This window comes from Herpailurus yagouaroundi, unplaced genomic scaffold (genome assembly GCF_014898765.1).
Source record: "Herpailurus yagouaroundi ecotype Mexico unplaced genomic scaffold, PumYag 201, whole genome shotgun sequence".
Lineage (NCBI taxonomy): Eukaryota > Metazoa > Chordata > Mammalia > Carnivora > Felidae > Herpailurus > Herpailurus yagouaroundi.
Genome location: NW_024412432.1, coordinates 4,218,673 through 4,238,697, shown reverse-complemented (window position 1 = coordinate 4,238,697; position 20,025 = coordinate 4,218,673). Strand labels below are relative to the sequence as shown.

At 44.3% G+C, this 20,025-nt stretch overlaps 2 long non-coding RNA genes across 13 annotated transcripts in view; both read left to right on the top strand.

Moving 5' to 3' along the window:
- LOC121014197 (uncharacterized) overlaps positions 1-5,710 on the top strand; it is a 36,920-nt gene extending 31,210 nt beyond the window's left edge. Inside the window, exon 2 of the long non-coding RNA XR_005783101.1 lies at positions 5,522-5,710. This is a non-coding gene — a long non-coding RNA (uncharacterized LOC121014197). The remainder of the gene's footprint in view (positions 1-5,521) is intronic.
- Positions 5,711-6,459: 749 nt separating this feature from the next.
- LOC121014196 (uncharacterized) overlaps positions 6,460-20,025 on the top strand; it is a 31,726-nt gene continuing 18,160 nt past the window's right edge. For 9 of the 12 annotated variants that reach the window (XR_005783098.1, XR_005783095.1, XR_005783094.1 and 6 more), the window contains exons 1-5: positions 6,460-6,965; positions 11,217-11,306; positions 11,562-11,652; positions 16,099-16,207; positions 18,415-19,256. This is a non-coding gene — a long non-coding RNA (uncharacterized LOC121014196). Of the gene's footprint in view, positions 6,966-11,216; positions 11,307-11,561; positions 11,653-16,011; positions 16,208-18,414; positions 19,257-20,025 lie in introns of all 12 variants that reach the window. The other 3 variants (XR_005783100.1, XR_005783099.1, XR_005783090.1) reach the window with 3 other exon arrangements.

Sequence of the window (20,025 nt, the reverse complement as noted above, 5' to 3'; positions counted from 1 at the left end):
TTGAAGGGAATGTCTATGGACAAAAAACAGCTCGAAACTCTTGATTTTAGGATTTTATTTAGGTGGGTCTTACAGCAAGAGCTTAAAAACTGTGCTCTGCAGAGTCCTGGGGGCTTCATGGAATCCCTTTGGGGATTTCAGGAGAGGTATGCATGGAGGAAGTGACAAGGGCTGGAATGTCTTCATGCAGAACAACATCTTTTTCTTTAAGTGTCAGGTTTTCACACAAACCACTGGACCTCTTTGAAACACAGTGAAACTTTCGGACCCCTATTCTCCAGAAAAATTCACATACAAGACATAGAGAAAATTTTTGCATGTAATTTTTAGGGTGTTCATAGATTCTGATGATCTTTTTGGATCTTTATTCTATAGGTTTCCAGATTAAGAACCTTTGAGGAAAGCTTTCTTAGTTGAAGTTTTCTTTTACTTGAGAAAGGAAAAAAAAAGAAAGAAAGAAAGAAAGCCACCATCTGTCTATACTCACGTGTTTGGGTTTTCTCCAAATCTCCATATGTAGGCAGTTCCAAAGAGCTGTCTTTTCATGGCCCTTTGAAATGGGTTTTCCTTGCACACAACGATGTGTGTAAAGAAGCTTTGTCCTCAGACAAGACCAGGCCATTTACCTGTTTCACATCCAGAAGACTGCTAAGAAAAGTTTCTCTGCAAAATATGTCTTCTTGAATACCCTTGAGCTGGGTATTCAATACCCTTGAGATGACTTTTCATAGGGAAAGGTTGGAATAAGGAGCTCATGGCTGGAAGACATCTTCAAGAGTCCTTAGACTCAAAGGAGCTAAGAGATCTAGATCAATAGCCAAGGAAAGCCCAGAGAAAATGCTGAGAGAGGTACGGGGAAAGAAAGGAAGAATACGGAGAACCACAGAAGGAGGAGGAATGATCTTGATAAGGGTCAGAAAGTGGTTCAAGCACTTTCTCCTTCCTCAGGATCTGTGTGCCTCTTGCTCCCACTGCCTGGTCTTGTCATCCTTCTTCTCATCCACTTCACTCTGTGAGTCATAGATGAAAAGTCCCCTCTTTTTCCTCACCGCTCAATATAGGGTGGATTTCCTCAGTTCTTCTTTCTCCTAAAACTTAAAAAATTATTCTTATAGCACATATCATAATTTAATATTATATATAGAGAGACATACACATATAATACAGGCTTTGAGGGTGAATATGTATGTGTATATATAATTGAGTTACACATGAAATATAATATCTAATAATACATATGTCTACAATATAAAATACATACTATATCAGTGTTTGTCCTTGTTTATTGTCTGTCTCTAGAAGCCACTGTAGGGTCAAGGACTGTGTCTATTTTGTGCTTGACAAAGAGTATGATTGTTAATAAATAGTTGTTGAGTGAGTGAATGATCACTAGAAATTATGGTTCTCCTTAGACGAGGCAAAGAGCTATGCCACCCATTGGCCTAAGGATGGGTGACTTAGACATAGGGAATGAAGAATTGGTTGAAAGTAGAGAATATGAATTTTCGGAGGAGGGACCTGCTCAGAAGAAAAAGCTGAACTCAGGAATTGCCTTGTTCTGGATTTCTGTTTCAAAACCCCAAAGTGAATACCACCTGTAAGTCAGACACAGCCTGTGCCTGCTGGTGATCCCCACTTCCACCTCTAGTTTAGAAGGGGCTCTACTTCTGAGAAGGGGTGGGGAGGATGGGAAAGAGAAGAAAATCACTTTCTGCAGTCCACAGTGTTGAGGTAGCACCTCCTAAGACCTCTCCTGCAGGCAGTGGAAGAAGACAACCATGCTTACCTTCCCTTGGCTGTAGATGGTGTAGTCCCTGCACTTATGTGCAGCTCAAGGCATGGGCAGCCCAGGAAAAGGAAACACTGTTGAGGGTGAGTAAGAACTTTCCAGTGAGTGTGTGGTTTCTATATTCATTGGAGTCTGCTTCTGGGCCTTAAATTTTACTTGGAAGTGCAAGCCTCCGAGGGAGGCATTCTGCGTTGTGAGCGGGAACTGGAAATGTTCCCTTTTGCTAGGACTAACGCAATGCAGAAAGGAGCTGAGCACTAGAAAGGCAAATATTCTTTCTGGAACGATGACCATGAGACCAGTTATATTCAGGAGATTTCACATTTTGTAGTACCTTTCTCGAAGTGTATTAACTTTCTTATAAATAGTGAGATAAATAACATAAAAGCCCACAGCCTTACATTTTCTTGGTTGGAGTTCACATGAGTTGACTTTTCTTTATCAGTTAGAGGGAAAATAATCCTCTCATCTTGCCTGAATTGCCTGAACATTCTAGAGAGTGATCTAACTTTCTGTTTCACTTCCTGCTCTGTAGAGGTGGCACTGACAAACTATATATATATATTCTCTGCAGTAAAAACCCCAAGAATACTTGGCTTTTGAAGGACCCTGAATGCAAGGAGGCAGAAACTTGGTTTGGAGTCCAGACCTGCCACTTACAAAGCAGATGATCTCAGAGAAGTGACAGAGCGGCTGGCATTTATGGCTGAGAAGATTTAGATGGTCTCCAAGCTCCTGTTACAAGATTGTGTGACATTCTTAATGAACCCAAGAATCTATGTTGAGGTCCCGTCTGTCCTGTAATTTAAAGGAGAGGGAGGCTAACTAGTGAATATAAATGATTTTTGTTCTACAGTTTACCTACTCCAGGGGTCAGCACTATAGGGTAGGTGTGCATCTCCTTATTTGTTCTAGAATGCTCCTCGGGGAGGGCCAAGACCTATTCAGCAAGGGGCTTCATCCATCCTGATGAAACATTTGGGGAGAGGAGAGGGGGTTTATGTGTGTTTGTTGAGTAAACCAAGTTTATAAGAAACTTTGTCTAAATCCTAGATTCCATTTCAGCTTATATAGCCAGAGAATGTGCTAAAGAGTTGAAACAGACAACTCCACCCACGAGAGAATTTCACAATGAAATCTCTTGCGTGCTGCAGCGAAGTCACAGACAGCGCTGTTTCACAATGTAATGATGTGGAGGTAGAGGCCAAATTTATATGCAGAACAGATGGGCCCATAGCTAGAAGAAAGGGAAAGACTGCTCCAAAATAAGCTTGTTAACTATTATTATCTCTGAATATAAGCAGGGAGAAAATGCAGTGTTTGGGACAAGCTAAAAGTATCTTAGGACCTTTTGAGTTTATAGTCATTTTTTTCTCACATATTTGTAAAAGGGCTATAGACGATGGGATGCCATCCCATCTGATGAGTACACTTAGCATGATTTTAATTAGTAAATTCGGCAATCCCTTAGAAAGAATTCTACCCAAAGGTGTTGTCTCTGAAATATCAAAAAACCTAAGGACACCTGAGGAAACATGGACCCACGTTGGCTTTTCATATCTGTTGGATGGGTCAGTGATGACTCATTTAGAAGTCAAAAATTTCCCTTTACTCCTCCCAAATATTTTCTGCCCTATATGCTCACAGATTCTTGAAATTTCTTCTTCAGTGACTTCCTTTCATTTTACCATTTAAAAATGAGATATGAGAGACAAGTACTTCTACAGATGTAGCACTTTGACTACAGTTCTTACTAAATAGTAAATGACTGATACAAAATTCATTTTCAAAGGTGAATTCCAATGGGATAGCTGGGAAAGATCATGTAATGAGGGCACAGGCTACCCAGGAAAGTGGAGAGGGTACAACACACAGTAAGCTTGGACTGGGCTGGAGCAAGACAAATGTTACCTATTTTGCTTTTTCTGTAGATGCATAGTTTTAGTGAATATAGGAGAGTTAGGTAATTATTAAACTTTTGCCAAAGCTGGGTCTTTAGCACTGACTTTAAAGGAAATATCTGATCTGTAAGCTGTGAAATATCCCAGTGTGATATTTGGAATACTAAGAAAAAAAGTAGTGGTCCCATATATACTTCTTAGCCCATCAGTTAATATGAGGAATTCTTCGACCACATGCATAGAGGGAGGGATAGGAAGAAAGGATTGATAAGAGGGGGGTAGAAAAAAAGCTGTAACTAGGTGTCTGAGAGGGGAATGGAAACTAATAAGAACCCCCCACCCCATCCCAAGTGCAGACATAGTAATAAAATATAGCACGTTGTGTGGTTTCTATACTCCAGGCACTCTTTTGAGTATTTTACATATATTAACTCATCTAGAGAACACATTTGTCAATATCATCACATAAATATCTGTTCTTAAGTTATTCATTCAATAGACCTTCGCTGAGAGTCGATTATGTACCTAACGCTTTACCGAAGTTTGGAGTTACAGAGGTTAACAGAAAAAGGCAAGGCTGGTGCTTCTATGGAATTCACAACTTAGTGGGGGAAAATAAGCAGAGAATAAATAAGTAAATCGACAAATACCATTATTCTAGATGATGATGAGCTCTATGTGCTATCAGCACAGTATAATAGAGAGTAACCGGTGTCCAGGGGATGATGGAGTGGTCGGGAGGCACCTCTCCGGGGAGGAGACGAGTGACCTTCCACCTGAACGATGAGCAATCAGTCACATGAAGTGGGCAAGGGAGGCTGGGCACGAGGCGCAACACTTGCAAAGGCCCTGGGGTGGGATACGTGTGGTTTGTTCGAGGGACTGAAGAAGGATCAGTGTATGTGGAGCACAGTGAGCACAGACGAGAGGTAGAAGGTGAGTGAGGTCAGCTGGGAGGAGGAAATGCTCTGTGTGGCCCGTCATTTGGATTTTAGACAAAGTGAGAGGAAGCACTTAGCATCTGGTAGGTTCTGAAGATGAAAGGCATATAAGATTAAGCGCCTGTCTCATGGGTTCACCAACTAGCATCATCTTTCTAGAGCCCGCTTGTTTGGCCCTTCGCCTGACTTAACGTTTGTTGTGGTTCTAAGAAAGCAGCACACCTAAGTGTGAGAATGGTCAAGAGAGTCTCTGTGGTGGGAGCTAAGCATGTGCTGGTCATGCAGAGAAGGGGAGTGGAGAAAGGAAATCCACGAGCTAGAGTCTGGCTGCCGTCAGCTCGTTCTCAGTACCTCTAATAGGCAGCACTCACTTTTCTTACCGATTTTTACCTTCGCTTGAACATACTTTGTTTATCTGGAACTCTCATGTTCCCTGAGGGTGCGTGCATGCACTTACGTAAGAGCGTGTGTGTGTGTGTGTGTGTGTGTGTGTGTGTGTGTGTGTGTGTATGTTGGGGCGCTCTACATTCTTTGGAGCCAAAAGACATTTGGTGGAAAGCTTATTAACTTTCTTGGCTCTACCAGTTGAAGCATGGCCTTGTAGTACCGTATAAGCTTTTTAGGGATGAAAATTTTCATTTCATCTTAGATATTTGCTATCTTGGTCCCATAGACAGATGTCTAGAACCTTTGAGGTAGTGGTACATGCTCAGTTCAGTTCACCAAACATTTGCCCACGGCCTACTCTATGCCAAGTGCTGGGTGAGGCCCTGTCTCAACAAAGATGGGCAATTTGCATGCCTCGCCTTCGTGGAGCATGTCTGAAACCAGAATCAAGTTTCACATGTCAGCTAATTCTGCCTTTTCGCTTCCCCTGTGCTTTACTTCAGGTCCTAGAAGTCCACCTGCACACGAGCTCACCCCCGTGCAAGCCGGGCTCCAACCTAATCCACAGAGGCTCTACGTTGCTCTCAGTGAGCCACATTACCAGGACGGCATGCAAGAATCAAGGGGCCAGAGTCAAGAGCTGCGTTCCATTGTAATTCTCCAGCGGTCATGGATAGCTGGAGCCTTTGAAATGGACACAGATGATTTACGGGCAGAAAGCATTGAGAGGATAAAGTCTCAGGAATGAAAATCCAAGAGGAGAAATAAAGGGGGAATGCATCCCAGGGAGAGGAATAATATTTACTAGAGTATGTTTGTTTCAAGGCGGATTCCTAAGTTTTACTGCTTAGAGTGGTAATCTTTGTGAGAAATTTCAGGCCAGAAGAAAGGACTTGAGAAGCCAGTCTGACCTGTGAAATGCTACATCCTTGGCATCTGTCTGCCGGGGGAGGGGGCTGGCTGGCCTTTACGGGGCATGATATTCTTCCATTTGCCTAAGAAGCGGTCTCTTTCCTCCCTCAATTCCCTTAGAAGCTTTCCCTTTAACAAGTGTTTTCCTAAGCACCAATTCGGTACCCAGAACTAGGCCAAGCAAAGGGGATACGGTGACGAGCAAGATATACCCAGGCCAGCTTGGGGAGACAAATGAGGTAAATGGTCACCAAGTGGTTAAGTGATTTTGCCTGCGATAAATACCACGGACGTCATGAAGGAGAAACACGCGGCAATAAATGTTTTGGCCACCTTGGTATGACGATGAAAGTTTTTCTGATTGTGTCTCGGGTTCCAGGCCTGGGTGTGTCTTTGACTGTGAGCAGGATTTGGTCAGGTTGAGCTTGGACAAGGAGGACTCTATCCCCTAATGCGCTCCTCCAGACCTGCTTTTTCTCCACGTCCTCTTTTTCACTTATTCCCACCCTTCGCCTCTTCTGCACAGTCTGGGAACTCCTTTAGGTCAGGGATCATGGTCTTAGCTCCGAGTCGCAATGCTCTGTGCAGTGACTGGTACATGACAGGTGCCAAATTCATGTACGCTGAGTTGAACTATAGACCTTTCTACAGCGTCTCTGCTTCCAAGTATAGGCTTCAGCTGGGCAGAGGGGCTGTGGGTCCTACTTGGGTGTCATTCTTCAGTGCACCGAGGATTCCTGACCGCAGCGTCTGGCTAAGGGGCTGAGACAGGAGCAGGACAGTGAAGGTGGCTGCGAAAGCAGGGGATTTCTGCTCCAAGCGCTCCCCGTCCTCCATCGAATGATGTAGGTTTCACACAGATCCTTTCTACTCTGCTCTCAAGGGATGCGAAAGATTCGGATGTCAGCTTTCCTCCCGAAGGGTTTCAGAATCAGACTGATTGCTCTGTCTCGGCCAGTACCTTCCAGATTCTCTCAGAGGGACCTCCTGATGGTGTTCAGATGGAAGGTGTCAGTGTTTCACAGCAAACGCAATGTAATACAACCTTGACTCTACATGCCCCCCCGCCCCCAACAAAAACGGCACTGTTTTCCCTTGCATTCTTTAGGTTGCTACCATCCACCCCGCAGCATTGCTGCTACCCTAGAATCCAACTTGCTTGCCACCACTAATTGCCTTGCCTCCGTGCTCGCATGTGCTATCTTGTCTCCTCCTAAATATATTATGTATTTCTCCCTCCTCTCAGTCTCAGTTACAGATTCCTTAAAACAAACAACTGGTCACCCTGCCTCAAGTTCATGCTGTTTCCAGAGATAACTTCTCGAGACACAGATTTATAGTGACTGCCTCGGAGAGCATGCTTGTCACCCACGGTGTACGTGCAGAACCCTTAGGAGGGCATAAAAAGCCTTCGAAATCTGATCTCAGGGCACCTGACCGCGTTTTCACTCCGTTCTCTCTTTTCAGATATACTGTGCTCCCATGGAACCAAGCCATGTGCAGTTCTGAACCCCATTACGTTCTTTGGGCCTCGAGGCATGATGTGTCATCGTCTAGAATACGCCTCCAGCCTCTTGCCGTGCCCTTTCTCCATGTCAGCCTTGTCAACATCTACTCAGTGTTCACGATCCAGCTCAAGCATCCCGGCTTCTGAGAACTTCTCCTCTCTCCCTTTCCCATCCATGCACCCGACCCAGTTATTCACACCCTTTTCTGGGACAGCAGTTTCCACCTGACTCTACTCTGGGATCTATCATAGGGCGCCGGAATTTTCGCTGTCTACCCTTTTGTTCTTCACCCGTGTCTCGTTCAGGTTTAGGTTCCCTGCACCTTACACTCAACTTCCTGTTAACTCCGTGGCTTTGGAGACATTAGATAACCTCCCCCGCCCCCCACCCCCCGCCAGCTTCAGGGGCCCACTTCACAGATTGTTATGAGGGGTTAACACGATACCTACAGCACAATGCCTGGCACAGTGTAACTATCTAATAAACGGTGCTGTCTGTTGATGTTATCTATTAGCCTAATATCGATGCAGATAAGAATCGTCTGCTGGAGATGTCAGGGACTGTGTATGTATGTCACCAGAAGGAAGGGTTTCTTCTGTGCTTTGGGCTTGACGTAATGGATTTCGAGGAGAGGGTACAGGTCCACTGTTACTTTCAGCTGCTGAAGGGAGATTTTCACTTAGGGCCCATGGTCATCCTGGAGGAAAGAGAGGCGTGAGCTTTGCCTGGGACTAGTCTGGAGCTGTTGGTATGGAGGGTGTGGGGTGCGTGCAGAATGAACAGGTTGCTGTGTTACTTGTGCTGTCATAGGATTTTCAAGGCAAGACGGTTACAAACTGGACGGAATCATAAAAAATCTTACCTAGGTATATTTTATGGTTTGAGCCAACTATTAAATGGCTACTTTGAATCTAGCACAAAAGAAGCTCAAGGCATTGTTTTGGCCTTAGGTTATTCGCCTCCTCCCTCTTCCTGCCCCACCATGAGGAAAGGAAGCTACTTTCATTTTGGCATTAATGCATAGTCCCAGACATGCGTGATCCAGTGTGGTGTGACAGAGACTCAATTCTCTCAGAGCGCAGTGAAACGTGAGGTCAGCATGCACAGAGACCTGGGAAAAACAAACTGATTTAAGGCACTACACTGGGAAACTCTGTTCCATTTCCTTCTGAATGGAGTCCACAGTGGTGCTGGAAAACCATCTGGAGAAACCCAGCCCCAGGAGAAATAGCATGTTGTAATGCATTTGATTAAAAAAAGAAAGGGAAAAACCATGGTGTGTGTTATCCTCATGCTAAGACCGGGGGGGGAGCCAACAGCCTGCGAGTGGTGGTCTACAGAGATTTCGCCTGGATTACTTTAAAAGCACTTTTGCAGAGCCAGGCAAATGAAAGTCATGTGTTTATTCATTAAGGAGACCTTCTCTTGGGGATATTTTATTTGCAGCTCTATAAAGAGGCAAAACCTCCACATTTTTAATCTTCCGTGCAAGAACTTCTAAGCACTGGAAAAGCAGTCACAGGAAGAATGAGTTTGGATGTCTCAGAAATCCTGATAAAGTTTGGGAACTTGTCCAGGCTCTTTGAACTTTTTGGCTGTGTCATATCGGATTCTGTCTGTGGTAGCAAGTTCACTTGCAGCGTGTACATTTCTCAGGCTATTTTGGTGTTTTTATCAAGGGCTGGGCCCAGCCCCAGAGGAGAAAAGCACTGAGAGAGTCCTGAGCATGGGGATGTCTGGATACCCCCAAATTTCCTCAGCCTTCAGTGGGAGTTTGAGAGACACGCGGGGGTCATTTATTCCATCCGGGGGGAAGTGTTCTACTGATCACAAGTGGTCAGTCTCCAAGCCTCTTAGTCAAGTGGTACCAGTCCAGTACAAAGGGTCTTGCCATAACATTCAAGGCCTGGTGGGATGAGACCTTCTCTTTTATTGTTTGGAAATTTTGGGAGGTTGAAGCTCCCACTCAAGAACTCAACACTGCTCTGTGTCTTTGGTCTGGACTATGCAAAAATGAATTCAAACACAGACAGTCAACTTCAGCTCTTTGTGATTCTTTGTACAGGCATAGTGATCAGACAGGGCACTTGGTAAATGTTTTTAAATGTGTCGAATCCAGAGAAGGATGGAAAGGGGCTTTTATGTCCCTGTCCCACTTAATTTTGTATGCCATTGGACACACAAGGGCAAATGGAATTGCTTTTGAGGGAATATGATTTAGGAGAAAAACATGTGCATCAGTGATCTAATTTCGCATACATTTAGCAGATTAAAACAACAAAGAGTTATCGCGTGGTTTCTGTGGATCAGAATTTAGGGTGGCCACGCTGGGTGGTTCTGGCTCATGGTGTCTCACGAGGCTGCAGTCACAATGTCAGCTGGGGTTGTGGTCATTTGAGGGCTTGGCTGGGGCTGGAAGATCTGCTTCCAAGGTGGCTCTGTCACAGGGCTGTCGCAGGAATTCTCTGCTCCTTGTCACATGGGCCTCTCCATGGCGCTGCTTGAGTGTCCTCATGATATGGCAGCCAGCTTCCCCCAGAGTGAACTGAGGAGAGATGGAGAGCAAGCGGGAAGCCACAGTGGCTTGACCTAATTTTGGGAGTCACACACCCGCCTTCCGCCATATTCTCTTTATTAGAAACGAGCCGCTAAGCACAATGTACTTTTAAGGGGAGAAAAATTAGCGTCCACCTTTGCTGAGAGAAGTATCGAAGCATTTGTAGACATATTTTAAACTCAACACACTAGGAGCCTCAGAGCTCATTGATATTGACGTGAATCTCAAGTCCGCCACTTAATAACTGCATTGCTGGGGGCAAGTTGATGAATCTCTGGGACTTAACTTCTCATTTATGAAGTGATATCCAATAAACCTGCTTTGAAGTGTTATTGACACGATTAGAAATTATGCTTATAAAATACTTCAAATAAAAACCAGGTCATATTTACAATGAACATTGTAGCTATGATTAATGTCATAAATTCTAACATTGTTAGAGCATACCCACTGAGAAAAATAGGGGAATCCCACTTTTAAAATTATTTTTGAAAAATGTTTGTGTATTCACTTTGAGAGAGAGAGAGAAAGAGAGAGAGCACACGCATGAGCAAGTGGGGGAGGGGCAGAAAGAGAGGGAGAGAGGGAATCCCAAGCAGGCTCCGTGCTGTCAGCACAGAGTCCAAAGTGGGGCTTGATCTCATGAAATCTGAGCTGAAATCAAGAGTCAGACACTTAACTGACTGAGCCACCCAGGGGACTCACATTTTAAAATCTACTCATCTAGAGAAAAGGGTTCGTCCCTCCTGCATTAGAGGCACCATCTTGTCCCACGATTCATTGCGCTGATTGGTTGTTCTGTGTCAGTGAGTCTCTTCAGGGCATTGTACCTGGAGATGACATCTGTCACACCCTCTTTCGAAGAGCTGATCATAAAACACACACGGACACACACCCCACTCTTTCAGTGAGTGCGCCATTTAATACATTCCCATCATCTGAAAACAATTATCTTGTGGACAGTGATGGGACCGGATATGAAAAGAGATGGAACATGTCAGAATGAGGCATTTGATGGCAGATGGTTTTTACTGTTTCACAACGATGCTTCCCCCAGAAGCGAGGGTATGACAATGAGGCCAAACCGTTGCCCGGTATGAGGTTGTTGCTCAATGGAGTGATTAGACCTCATCCCCCAGCCTTGGAACAGTAGCAGGGTGGCCCAATTGGCACTTTTATTTTTATTTATTTATTTATTTATTTATTTATTTATTTATTTAGAACGAGGCCCCATGCTTCCCAAGAACCATTAAATTCAACTGGATTTCAGCAACTGGTGAGGTTACCTCAGCAAAGGCCTGTTTACATGCGGTAAATTCAAGGTTTCTGGAATTGAAGGTGAAACTGGCAAAGCCACCATGAATCCAGGAAGCGAGGGAAAAGCAGTATATCCGTGGTGCAAATGTGGGAACAATAAAGAACAAAGACCATGATCTTCCTGCCCTGGGAAGACACTGTTCCTCTCCTTTCTACCTCCTACTAGTCAAAGGCAGGGAGGCGGTGGGGGGTGGGGGGGGGAAGGTTCCAGTTTTCCCTGGAATGAATTGTCAAAACTTTCCCCTCCAGGCTTGAAACGGGTTCCCCTCTGAGCAGTTCAGCACATTGTCAAACCAGTCTTGACTTGAAAGACATATGGCATCAGCATGGAAGATGTCATGTAAGTTACCCCCACCCCCACCCCCAAGATTTTCGAAAGATGTTACATCCTGCATCTGGGGCCTGCAGAGCTGAGGTGGTGGAGAGCAGGCCGCTCTGCAGGGGAAGCTGCCAGGGGGCCGGAGACCCCATCTGGAGAAGGTCCTGAGCTGGTTTCTGTGGAGCAAATGAAGGAGAAAAACAACTGACCGGGCGGGGGGTGGGAAGACAAAGCAGGCGACGGGAAACGTTGGTTTTATGGAGCTTGCAAACCTGAACTCAAATATTAAAAATGCTTTCATCAGTCTCCTTAATCCAGAGAAATTCTTTTTGGCTTAGATGGGAGGAAAAATCAGTCCCTTAAGGGGAAAGCGAGAGGAGAAGGAGGTAAGGATATGAGTCAGATTCACGGAATTGCCGGCAAATGACTTCGTTTTAGGAGGTGCAGGGGGACTGTTCGCAGCTGATCCAATGTTGCAGGCCACGGATCATGCCCGCCTGCCTTTTACAGATTTCTCTCTCTACTTCAGAAAAGAGTTTGACTCCATTAAGTGGGGGGAAAGGTGAGGGGGGGCGGGGGGAAAAAAAGCTATTCTCTCTTGTTTTCTTTTTTCTCCGGGGAGTAAGCAACGCTTGGGCTCCAAAGCTGTGTTTTTCTTCGGGTTTCGCCTTTTAATAGGGGTTGAAGAAAGTGGTTATAGACATTCGAAGGGAAGTAAAGCCTGCGGTTTATTAACAGGGCTGGTTTTAATCAGCAGTGATTTGACTAGGGTAACATTAGAGCTACAACACTGATAACCGATACTACGATTTTCTATGCTTTTAACCCCAAACTGAAGTCTTGCGGATTCACTGACAGACACGCATTTGTTTCCCTGGCCAGGCTGTGGGGAGTGAGTGTTTTGTGAGGACAGCATCCGCTGAGGACAGAAGTAGTGGGGCGGGGGAGTCTTCTCAGCTGGAATGCCAGCTTCAAACCTTGGGGACGCAAGGGCTGCTCAGTGAGGCCAGCGGAGGCGAGAGGGAAGAGTGGAAGGCAGGTTCTAGCTTGGAAGCCAGATGGATCTGGCCACTCTGGGTCAGGGCGCAGATGGTCAAGTATTCACGAATACTTCTTCAACAGACCTGAGGTGACATCTCAGGTCGTGACACCTTACAATTTCCAGATGTTGTTTTTCCTCCTCCTTTTAGGAAAGTTGAAAAAGTCTAGGCCACTTCTCAGGCAGAAGGCTGCTCTTTGGGGTAACTCAATCCTGTCCTACGTGGAACAAAATGTTCTGGATCTCTCCCTCCGGTTAGCATGGCCTCCGCCCAAATCACTGCCAAGATCCCAGTGAATTTCCAGTTTGACCTTAAAAATCAAGGTCAAACTCCTGGACTAGTCAGCAACTCCGGTTTGCCGTGTTTATAGCCAGCGGTAGCAATAAGGTTTCTAGGTAGGTTCCCTGCAAGAGGAAGGCACTTTGTTTTTCAGTGTATTTTTTTTTTAATTGTTTTAAATGTTTATTTTTGACAGAGAGAGAGAGACAGAGCATGAGTGGGGGAGGGGCAGAGAGAGAGGGAGACACAGAATCCGAAGCAGGCTCCAGGCTGTGAGCTGTCAGCACAGAGCCCAACGCGGGGCTCGAACTCACAGACCGTGAGATCATTACCTAAGCCGAAGTCGGACGCTCAACCGACTGAGCCACCCAGGCGCCCCTTTCAGTGTATTTTTTTTTATCTATCTATCTATCTATCTATCTATCTATCATCCATCTATCATCATCTGTCATCTATTTTTAGCAAGCTCTTTTATCAGTCTTCTTAATCCACAGGGGTGGGATTTGAACTCAGGACCCTGAGATCAAGAGTTACATACTCTACCGACTGAGCCAGCCAGGTGCTCCCACTGTATTTTATAAAAGGAGAAACAGAGGCCCAGCATTTACCTTTCTCCTACTGATTGCTTAAAAGACAAATGAGATGATGCACCAAGTTCCTGGAGAAAGTGAGAGGTGAGGGTGGTGAGGGGAGTAGACCCATCCCCCAGCCAGTCGTCCTCACATTTCTGTAATGTTTCGTGGTTCTTGTTTACACGGATACAAATTACTCTCTCAGCCTAGAGAGTGCTTTGGGCGCGTAGAGTTTCTTTCTTGTTCTCATGCCAGAGAGGCAGTAGCCAATCCCCAGTCTCTCCCTCGATGTTCCTTGTGAAAGGGGGCACATATCCAGGAGATGGCTGCCCAAGGTGATGGTGGAACCATGGCATGGAACCAGGCATGTGGCCAGGAAGGAATCAGAGTGAGTCTGCGTCAGTGTTGGCTCAGATCCACCTACCCAGCACCCCTGGCTTCCTCTTGCCTCTCCCTCTGACCACACTGCCCTTGTGTCCCTCTTTAGTGGGCATCCCTGGGGGAGGCTGCCCAGTTCACAGTACCAGCTCCTGGGGACCTGCCCCTGACTCAGACGGGTGGGGCTGTGGAAGCCATGTCTTACCACCCTGGGCTGAGAAGCAGACAGCTCAGCTCTGGAGCAATACATTCTCTCTCTTGGGAATATGAAATCATACTGAGAATCACAGAGACTTGGGTTTGTTAGAGCCGAGTCTCATGAATGACAGCCTTTTGGAAGAATGGTTGCCAAATATTGTTTTCATTACGGGTGGGTTAAAAAATGGGACATGTATTCCCACTCTATTTATATATTTGTAGATTATATACATGTATACTTTTACTGGCTAATATCTCAAGGCACACTATATTCTTAGGGTTTTTTTTAAATGAAAAATAAGATGGCCTTGGTAGTAACAAGCACACCCAATGCCCGAATCTTGGTTTCGAATACCATTCTCCAATGAAAGGAAGCAGGACTCCTTGGGTTAATGGTTGATTCTTGGACCGGGGTATTGAAATGCAGAAGATTAGCCAAGAGCATCTTGTAGTGCCAGAAAGTAGGGAAACACTCAAACAAAACAAAACAACCTAATAATGGGGGTATGCCACAGGGACACAGGAGCCAACTGAAAGAGCTCCCAATGGCCAAAACTGGAAAAAATGGAGCATCAAAATAATATGGCATTATATCCAGAACATAAAATAAATATCCGTGAGTCCAGATTGATATAAACCAATGATTAAGTAAGTAAGTGAAGAGGAAGAGGCAAATTTCATTTGGAGTGCTGAAGCATTCCAAGTAATTTATGTAGATAATCCAGGAGGTGGAGCATAATTCCTTGCTTCTTAAGTGTGGGCCACACGTGGTGACTTCCTTCGAAGGGGACAGTATGGAAAAAGGAGGCAGGGGGAAGCAGCTTTCCAATGGAGAAACTTGAAAATCTCTACCTCCACCAGGTGATCAGGTCAACATCAACAGTCATTAAGTCAGGTTGATGGTATTTGATATGATGTGATGAAAACGGTGCTTTATTTCTATTGGTCTTTCCTCTAAAAATGCATAACCCCAGACTAGTCATGAGAGAAACATCAGACAAATCCCAATTGAGAAACACTGGGCAAAGCACCTGCCCAATACTCCTCCAACTGTCAAAGTCATCAAAACGAAGACGAGTCTGAGAAACTATCACAGCCAAGGGAAACTGAGGAAGAACGAGGATATATATATATATATATATATATATAACCAAATATAATGTACCATACTGGATGCCATGATCAAATAGAAAAAGGGCACTAGATGAAAACTAAGGAAATCTGAATTAAGTTTGGACTGCAGTTAATAATAATCTACTAATATTGATTCATTAATTACAATAAATGTACCATGCTGGTAAAAGCTGTTAATCATAGGGAAATTGAGGGTGGATCATATGGGACCTCCCCATCCTATCTTTATGATTTTTCTGTAAATCTAAAGCCGTTCCAAAAAGAGAAGCTTATTGTTACGGGATGAATTGGTTAAAACATCATCCTTCAGGGGCCCCTGGATGGCTCCATTGGTTAAGCATTCGGCTTTGGCTCAGGTCATGATCTCCTGGTTCATGAGTTCAAGCCCCCCATCCGGGTCTGTGAAGACAGCTCAGAGCCTGGAGCCTGTTTCAGATTCTGTGTCTCCCTCTTTCTGCCCCTCCCCTGCTCGTGCCCTGCCTCTCTCTGTCTCAAAAATAAGTGAACGTTAAAAATATTTTTTAAAATCCCATCATCCGTCAGCAGCATCCCTGGCCTCTACCTAGTAGATGCCTATAGCATCCTTCCAGTTGTGACGATACAAATGTCACAAGTGTTAGCAAATCCCACCCCCCCCGCCGGGGGGGGGGGGTGCAGATCTTCCCCAGTTGAGAACCATTTGCCTTAAAGAAAGGCTCGATTGAGTGGGAGGGCCGGTATGAGGTAGAAAGTTAAAGAACTTTCTCACAAATAAAAAACGGCCCCTCTAATTTTGCCAGCTACGTATTTGTGTGCGTGCGTGTACTTACTCATCATTGTTGGCTGAATTAGAGGAAAGTAGACAAGCTGATTCTTCATGCTATAAGGAGCTGGTGCAGAGGATGAGACGACAAGGTCATAGGAAGGTCGGAAAGAACAAACAGCGGAAGACCTCAGAAGCGTGAGGAGCAGAGACAACAAGCAGCAGCGGCACAGGTAATCGAGGGTCTGACGTGGGCGATGTAGCTCCACGCGCTGCGGGGAGGAGCTCCTGCATCCTCCCTACTAAACTCAATTACACAGGTATGTATTGACCGCTTGCTCTGAACTAGGCTCGTGCTAACTGCCAGGCTTCTAGGTCACCCTCCTTCACGGCCGGTTGCTTCTCCCAAGCTCGTTCCTTCCCTTAAGGTGCTCACGATGCTGCCCGGAGGCCCGGGCCACCCTCCAGGCTCGGCAGTTGGGCTCCGCCTCCTCAGAGACAAACCACTTGCTCAGGTCTCTCCCTGTCAATAAAATTGTCCAAGACCCTTCATCTCTGGCCTTTGCTGTGCACACACACACTATTATTTGACACAGTATATGCATATAATTATATATTATGCATATATTATATAATAATTATACACATGTTATATGCATGAAATATATGTATATGTAATATGTTATGCATGTGTATATGTTACATTATATAGTATTAATATATACTATATTAATATATATTGTATATATACACACAATACATACATATATTGCATGTATTAATAATGTATATAATATATGTAACTATATATACACTATTAATTACAGACACACACTATTATTATGCACTATTATATGCACACACAAGTATTATACACAGTATATAAATATAATTACATAAATATATTATTATACATATAATACATATATATGTATATGTATGTAATATATTACATACATGAATAGACTATATCCCATTATACATTATTAATATATACAACACATAATATATAATTATATATAAATTATGATGTAATTATATATAAAATTGCCTACACTTACACTATCACATATACATTTAATTTATATATTTAATTGTATAAGCTACATTGGTTATCTTCTTTCTAGCTTTATTGAGATATAATTGACCTACAACATTGTGTAAGTTTAAAGTGTATAACATATTGATTTGATGCACTTAATATATTGTGAAATGATTACCGCTGTAGAGTTAACTAACACGTCCATTACCTCAGTTAATTACCATTTCTTTTTGTGGTGGGAATATTTACGATCTCCTCTCTTAGCAACTTTCTCTCCCCCCCCTTTTTTTTCAATATATGAAGTTTATTGTCAAATTGGTTTCCATACAACACCCAGTGCTCATCCCAAAAAGTGCCCTCCTCAATACCCATCACCCACCCTCCCCTCCCTCCCACCCCCCATCAACCCTCAGTTTGTTCTCAGTTTTTTAAGAGTCTCTTATGCTTTGGCTCTCTTCCACTCTAACCTCTTTTTTTTTTTTTCTTCCCCTCCCCCATGGGTTTCTGTTAAGTTTCTCAGGATGCAACTTTCAAGTATACAATGGAGTTTTGTTAATTAACTATAGGCACCATGCTATGCACTGCACCCCAGGATGTATTCATCTTATAACTGGAAGTTTGCGTGCTTTGACCAACATCTCCTCATTCGGCCCGCTCCTCCCTCTTCCCCCCAGCCCCTGGCAATCACCACTCTCCTCTCTGTTTCCATGAATTCAGCTTTTTTAGATTCCACGTGTAAGTGCCAGCATATAGTATTTGTCTTTCTCTGTCTGACTTATTTCACTTAGCATAATGGGTTCAGGGTCCATCCATGTTGCAAATGACAGGATATCCTCCTTTCTCGTGGCTGAATCATATTCCACTGTATATGTATACCAGGTTTTTTTTTTTTTTTTTAATCCATTCATCCACTGATGGGCACTTAGGTTATTTCCATATGTTGGCTATTTTGAATAATGCTGCAATGGATCCAGGGGTGCAGATATCTCTTTGAGATCCGGATTTCATTCCTTTTGGATGGATACCCTATATGGGTTATCTCTGTCCTTCTAAATCTTCAGTGTACTTGAATATCCCTGATCAAATGTCACTTTTGCTATGAATACTTCCCAGTTTTACCAGTCACAAGTAGTTTCTTTTTCTGCCGATTTCCACTGCTCTCCCAGTTCCTGGACAAAGGTACAAAAAGCCTACATGTCTCTTCCCTAAAAGATTGCACTCTGCTGTTGTCATGAGAGTGTAATCATTGTTGTGTTATTTTAATCTTTGTACCCTTTGTTAACCCTGTGGTTAAAAATTATTGCTTAACTACAAAGCTATTTTAACTGAGGTCTGGATTATTAAAAATAAATGAATATCTTACCCTGTCATCCTTTTGACATATTCGCATTTCAACAGGAACTTTCTGGAGAAACACAATGCTGAACTTAACAAGATTTGAGGGTGGCCATTTAAGGTACGAAGCCAGGTTAGTCATATTAATTAGGGGCAAGTTTTATCTCGGACTCCAAATCTCATTCTGTGGGTGGAGGCCTCATCTACTTATGCCTGAGACTTGCTCTGCCTTTATTCTTAATACATGGGGATCAAGATCGAAGAGTTGGATTTTTATGGAAAATACTCCTCTTGGACATTTTCTGTTAGCCTTTCCTGTATACAAAGCACCCCCAAACTTAGTGACTTAAGATGGTAATGAGATATTATTTTTAAGCTTCTGTGGTTGGCAAAGCAGTTCTTCTGTTGGTTTTGTATGAGGTCATTCACGTAGGGGGTCAGCTGGGCCAGAGGTCCAAGATGGCGGGTGATACTGGCTCTTGTCCTGAATACCCGGTTTCTCCTCCATGTGCTCTCCCGTCCTCCAGGAGGCTAGACCAGCTTCCTGACATGGCAGCCGCAAGGTCGCATTCCAAAATGGCCAGGGCAGAAGCTACCATGTTTCTTGATTCCAAGGCTCCAGATTTCACACAACAGGAATTCCACAACATGCTATTGATCAAGTCAACTCACATGCCAGCTGATAGTGGAAAGATGGGGAAACCAGATGCCACTTTCAACGGGAGGAGCTGCGAAGACTTTGTAGCCCTATGAAATCGACCAGACAGCTGTGTCACATCCCCAGTGACCCAGACCCGAGGGACTGAGGCTACCACCCCACGCTATGCAGAAGTCCTCTACTTATTCTCCTCTCAAAGGGACAGAGGAAGGATATGCTACCTTCAAAGACTTCTCTCTGCCCAGAGGTGGGAGACAAATGATTTCCCCATACAATGCTACACTGGACTGACCCGAATTAACCAATGGTATGATAGCCTCGAAGATTTCTTTCTTTGCCCAGAAGTAGGAGAATTTGAACTGTCTCATCTGTGGGGAAGGACACTGTGTTGGCTGACCACCATGTATTTCTGGAAAGTTAACCACTTACCTCTAAGTGATGGCAGGAGGCTGCCCACATTGCCAAACCATTTCTTGCAGGTGGTAGTAACTTCCTAAAGCCTAAGAATGTGAAGTAGCTGGCAAAGCATCATCATAAAACTATCTTTAAAGAATGCTGAGCTTGCCCGAGTGGAATTTAGAGGGGAGATTCTATCATCTGTAGAAAGTTAAACAGTCCCCCCCACCCCCCCCACCCCCCCCACCACAATACAGTCTTTCCTCTGCCCCAAAAGTTTGTAATAAGAATGAGTAAGATGCTGTGGATTCCCTGCACTCAAACACGAGGGAGCATTTCTTATAACATCCTTTTGCCTGGTCAGGGAGGGGAGATGTTTGAGGAATTCACCGAGCACCACATTCCACACTCACAACCGCACTCAGAGGGAAGAATTGGCATTGCACAGCTCAGGAAATGGCATCGGAGGGGCTAAGAAATCGTCTACTATCTCTCAGCTAGTAAGAACTGGAACTGGAATTCATGCTTAATTCCAGGTCTGTCTGAGGGGAGACTCACCACCACCGCCCTCTCTCCCAGGAGGATGTACACACAAGATCTGCCAGATAGATCATGCCTTG